At 36.8% G+C, this 6309-nt stretch overlaps 1 non-coding gene across 1 annotated transcript; it reads right to left on the bottom strand.

Moving 5' to 3' along the window:
* Positions 1 to 335: 335 nt before the first annotated feature.
* On the bottom strand, positions 336 to 420 carry TRNAR-UCG. The gene has a single exon. It is a non-coding gene; the product is annotated as a tRNA-Arg (tRNA).
* Between the last annotated feature and the right edge of the window lie 5889 nt (positions 421 to 6309).

Below are 6309 nucleotides of genomic sequence, written 5' to 3'. Positions count from 1 at the left end.
GGTTGACAACATTTGTTATTTTCTGTTTGTTTGTTTTTTAATTTTAAACCCAATTGTTTTGCTGTTTGAAATCAACAATGTGTACTGAATAAGGTTACAGACAGTTGGTTATTGTTGGTCATGCCAAACAGTAGTATAAATTATTTTTATGCTCATGGATATTTGTTATTTATTACATTTTGTGATAAAATGTAAACTTCTTTTTTATTTTTAAAATTTTTTTAAATTTATTTCTGAGAGAGAGAGAGAGACAGCGTGAGCAGGGGAGGGTCAGAGAAAGAGGGAGGCACAGAATCTGAAACAGGCTCCAGGCTGTGAGCTAGCTGCCAGCACAGAGCCTGATGTGGGGCTCGAACCCACGAACCATGAGATCATGACCTGAGCCGAAGTCAGATGCTCAACCAACTGAGCCACCCAGGCATCCCAAAACTTCTTTTTTTAAAAAAGAAACTATGTCACTTGTGAATGACAATGGGAAAATTCCACAAAATATATTCCTCTAGCCTTCATAGTATCTACAAAGAGGTTTTGTGATGCTTTCTCATACACAGGCATAATGATGACATGTAGAAATAGTATAAGTTAAGAAGAATGCTTCCATTTTGACAAATACTAGAGCATAACAGTAAAACAAATTGCAAATTTGGCATTTCATTTCAATGTCTACCTCCATGCTTTCCTATAGCTCCAATTTCAAGGTCTTTAAAACATATTGAGCACCATCATCTTCCATGCCTCTGCCATCATAGAGAAATATAAAACATGAAATTATTTCAACCCAGAGGTATAAGGATCATAGAGACAATGATAAGAAATGCAGATTCAGAAAGATAAAGGAAAAAAACAGAATGTTTATCTTGCTTAAAACTGCCAGAAGAGACTTTTGGCACAGCAGTATTAGTATCCTAACCTGGGGCAGGTCCTCTTATGAGGATCCCACTTGGAAGCTGGACTCTTGAGCCATATGAGAATTTTATAGATCCTATGAAATTATTTCTAACTGATAATAGGTTTCAGTAAACCCCCTTCTCCAACCCCACACAATAATCCCATAGAAAAATTGGGGGCTGCAATTTGGAGATAGTTAGCTATTTGGAAAGATATACTAACACTGTGCCACGTGAGGGAAGATGCTATACTGTACATGAGGAGATGTATTTCGAATTAGATCATATAGTCAATTTTGTAACTTTATTCATTATGATAGAGCTTTCTCTAAAACAATATCTATTAAATGTTCCCTTCTGTCCTCTCCAACATTTTTGTCTACCTCTTAAAATAGCTCCTTTGGCATTTCACATTGCTTCTTGATGTGTATTTGACAGGCTTTGAGTCATATGCATTCAGTGTCCACTTCAAGCCTTTCATACACTCTAAGTGTATGAAGTTCCATATTAGTTTGTTCTTTTGGCTGGAGAGATAGTATAATTAAACTAGAGGGAGATTGTAGGGAAGAAGTCATGATAAGAAGGACCCAATTTAGGAGAGACAATATGGCCGGGTCATGGGTCATCTTTATATATTGTATAGGGCTTTCCATAGCCGTAAGATGGTTGTAATAATATTTCTGTAAGTGTTCTCATGAAGGTATGTATCTAAAATATCTAAAAATATGGTGACATTCATAAGTATAAGTCCCCTCCCAAACAATTCCAATGAAGTCATCAGACACGACTATTTCTTCTTCAGTGAATTCAAGTAAAGAATGTGAATTTTGGAAATGTCAGGTACTCTCCCTAGTCAACTAAAAATCTCATCTTGCAAACAAGTGTGAAAGACCAACATTCCATTTATTTTACTCTGCTCTAGATGGCAATGTGACTGTAAATAAACAATAAGCACAGCATATCAAAAGTCTAAGTCTCTTTGAGACTTCAGTTATAGGAATTTGAATTCAATTCACTTCTGCTACTTGTACAAGAAAATCTCTTGTTTTCTGAAAGACTGAAACAAAGAAAACCATACATATACAATCATGAAATATTCCAAAGCAACGCGTGATTAAAGGTTGTATAAATTTGACTTATTCTTTTAAAATTGAATATTTATGGGAAAATGAGATGTGATATGAGTTGGCCTGCAGTGCTTCCAACAGGAATTTTTACATCATCTGTTTTTCTTTCCGTGGAGTAGACAAAAACTCCTGCTAACTTCTATGAATGCAGGAGGTAAATGACTGCAAGGCTCATCAGCCATAGTATTTTGAATATATATTTTGAAAACAACATTGATAAAGCCTCTGTCATGTGATTTAAAGAAGAAGAAGGAGGAGGAGGAGAAGGAGGAAGAGGAGGAGAAATCAATGTTAGAACCATGGCTATTTAGACACCCAGAGCACACATGGATGAAACAATGCCAAGAGAACCATATCTACTCAAATTACTATGTCATGAGTTAGTAAAAAGGAACTTTTAACCAATGAATACATTATGCCCTGAGATACTGAGCTCCCAAAAAGTTCCTGGAAGTTAAAGTGTAGAGGTTTTATTACCAACCCCCCAGACTTTTTACTCAAAGATGTTGAACTATAAGATCTCAAAGGTTTCTAGCAACTCCAAGAGTCAGTGAACTGCGGGAGTACATTAAGATTAATGATTCAGGATACTAGAAATACAATTTTTACTGTTTAATTTTTCACCACTCTTCTTAATCACATGAAAGCTGGCTTTCATCCACATAGGTGTACTGAAACTGCTCTCCTGGCTGACACCAATGATCTTGTTTAAAATTCAATAGTTATTTCTCTACTTCATCCTCCTTGACCTTTCTTATGCATTTGTTACTAGTGATCATTCTTCTTGAAACCCACTTATCTTGGCATCCTTATTAATATATTAGCTCTCTTCGCCTTCAATCTTCAACATCTCCTTCTGAGTTTTTTTCACTGGTTCATCACGTGCTCCTCTGAGGCTATCTAGCTCACCCATGTGCCCACTTTATATTATATCTTTTTCTCACTCATTCATACAGTTTCTACTCTGTTGATGTGCCTTTGAATTCCAAAACTTTAAATCCTATTTTGAGTCATTATATGAATTCTAGTAATTTATTTTCAACTTCCTACTAAAAAATTCTACCAAGTTATTCTGACATGACATCAAATTCTATCTATCACAATGAATCATTAATCAAATCACTTCCCTTTCTTTTCAATTTCTTATTCTAATAGGGGCACCACCATTTACCTCATGCCCCTGAATTGGTCTTTGTAATAAGTTCTTTCATGCCCTTTTGTCATGAGTTTTTGTATTTGGTCTTTTGAGTATTTCTCTTCTTAATTTCCCTCTCCCACAATCTTAATCAGGCCATTGTTTCCCAGCAAAGCCTTTACGTTTACTTTTCTATCGTATCCCTTAGATGAGAGAAGCTGTTCCCTTTCTATAGGCCCAATCTTCTTCACTTTTTTCCAGAACCAATCCTGTCCTGAGACAGGTGATATACAAGTCTCTCCAGATTCCACTCAGAGACTCTTTATTTTGCATTATCTCTGGATCCAACTGAGCATGGTTGATGACTTACAGACATTTGCAGAGGATAATTCTCCTTCAGAAGATTCAGTCTGGCAGTTAAGATGGAGTTTAAAATGTGTGACAGTCTCCAGTTTCAAACCAGGCAATGGATAGCAGGCTGTGTATGAGCTGTAGAAAAAAATTATGTTAGAATCAAATAAAGTACATGAGATCAAGGACTCCAAATATTACTGTCAGGGTGGCAGACATCAGGTAATAACTGCACCTTCAGGACTGTGATCCAGAGCAGGATTCCTAGACCTTGGTGGAAGAAGTTGAAGTCCCAGTCTAAGTCACAGTACTGGGAGGGATACCAGTGGGTGTGTGGTTACTAGGAAACAAATAAACAAATAATAAAGAAGAAAAACAACTAAGGTAAAAGGAGGATCTGGGGAAAGGGCCATATTAAAGAACCAGGGACAAAAGACAAGAACTGGGGCTTGTGAAAGAAGCATTAACCCAATTTTTAGAAGTAAGTATAGAGAGGCTGAATAGAGACCTGATGCAAAGCCTGTGACTACTGGTGTGGAGAGCATAGTAGCCAATATTTACTTAATGCTTACTCTGTGCCAAATATCTTATGTGCATTTTCTCATTTTATTTCTAAACACAACCCTATGAGTTAGATACATACTCTTTTTATCCCTATTCACAGCTGAGGAAATGAGGCTCAAAATGCTTCAGATACTCTATTCAAAGAGGTAGATAGTGAATTGGGACCATAGTCTTTCTGATTCCAAAGCCCAATGACCATGCTAAGAATGCTAAGGAATCTTCTCTGACATGAAGGATATTTTTGGGTCCTAATGACTGGATGGGAGTGGAGAATCATATCACCTCACTTGTTAGGCAAAGGCAGGGGACTGGGTTATAGAATCAGCCAGGTCTTGTTGCTTATCTCTCAGAAACTTGGAACTATAAGGCTGAAAGGAAAAATAAGCAATAGATCAGAAAGAATGTGGTGAGTTGTTAAGTCTTGTCAGGGCAGCAGTGCTCAGAGCAGAACTCTGAGTTTAATGCCTAGACACTTAGCTTGCCTGACTCAAAGATTTTCTATTTAATTACTGTTGAGGCAAGAACTTAAAGTAGAACAATGTCATACCTGAGCTCAGTCTTTGAAGTTGTTAAACAGAGTGACTAGTAGTTAAGGAAGAAACCATATATGCACTTATGCTAAATGTTTCATCAAACAGTTTAGGTAACTACTCTGTGCAAGACTCTAAGTTACACAGATGAATATGACACTGTTCTGCACTACTAGGAAGACAGACATGAATGTGTAAATTGTGACACAGTAGACTAAGCATAAAGAATGGGTTGCAAAGTTAAATGTGAAGATTTAGAGGAACATTATCTAATCAAACATGAATGGCAGGAGAAGGAAGGTATTCCAGAGTATATACTATACAATATATAGTAAATATTTTAATAATAAAATTGTATAATAATACAATATATGATATTGTACAAATAATCCACCACGGATGGAGTGTGCAGACAGGAATTTGGACAGAGTGTAGTAGAGATGTCTTAATATACTTACTATATTTTGTTCCATATATCTTAAGCACAGTTTAGGAAGAGTTGAAAAGCTGAGGATTAGAATCTCCTCCAGCCTTCTTTTCTTACATACATACCTGGGATAGGATTGAAGTCTGGGCTTAGTTGTGACTATTGACTGGAGCCCCTATATTTATTCTGGAGTTCTCACAGAATGGCATCTGGGTTCTAAGGAGCATCTCAACGTGGAAATCCTAAGAGAACCAGGAGGAATCTGTTTGGACTTTTTATGACCTCACTTCAGAAATCGCATGCTGTTACAACCACTCTCTGTTGGTTGAAGCAATCACAAACCTTGTGGATTCAAAGAGAAGAATAGATACCTCATCTCTGAATAAAAGAAATGTCAAAAAAAAGAAAAGAAAAGAGAAAGAAATGTCAAAATTGCCACAGTCTGCCCTTCAGCATTATAAAGTATATTAGCCCATCTTAAGTCCCCTGAAAGTCTCATCTCATTTTTGGCCTTCAGTTCAGGTTCAAGATACAGGATTTCATCATCCAATCCAGGCTTGGATGAAGCTTTTTGGATATGGTTCCATACGTTCTGTTAAGTCTGAAGACTAGTGATATAAGAGGCAAGTTATCTGCCCCCACCACACAGAAAAAATATACAATGACAGGAGAGCCCTAGACTACTTGTAAGAAACATACCAGTATAGGTCCAGCTGCATAATTTGTGTGTTCCAGTGCAAGATTAGAATATAAAGCCCCTATTCAAATATTATTAAGAATTTCAAGATGTTCACAGCAGGGAATTAAAATAGCTCTGGGCCCTAACCATAAGGTCCTTAGCAAATGCACAGTTCATACATCCATGAGACTAGCCCTCCTCCCGTTCAGAAAGTAGAAAAAGAGAAAACAGTCACTGGTCTATCACAGTTCTAATATCCAACAGGGTCCATGTTGTTAATTCCCAAGTACCTGGAAGTTGTATTCCATAGCTTTTAGTTCCGCCCTCTGGTCTTCGAGTCCTACTGTCTAAATCATCTCTCTTTCCCATAAATGTAGTTCTTGTTAGAGCAGTTTACAAAACCCAATTAGTTTCCAGGATGAGTGGTGTTCTCAGTTTAATTCCAATCTGTAGAAATTTGAGATTCCAAGGTCTCATTTCATTTTGTACTGCCTCTATACCTTTTAGTCCAAGGAAGTAAAGTTCCTTAAAAAAAAAACTTTTTAATACACCAAGTTATATTATATTCCATTAGGCAAAAGTCACAGCTACAAAATTTTTGAAATAAGC

This window comes from Hyaena hyaena, unplaced genomic scaffold (genome assembly GCF_003009895.1).
Source record: "Hyaena hyaena isolate Hyena2069 unplaced genomic scaffold, ASM300989v1 scaffold_627, whole genome shotgun sequence".
NCBI lineage: Eukaryota > Metazoa > Chordata > Mammalia > Carnivora > Hyaenidae > Hyaena > Hyaena hyaena.
The sequence above is the reverse complement of the archived record's forward strand: the minus strand, read 5'-3'. Positions and strand labels throughout refer to the sequence as shown.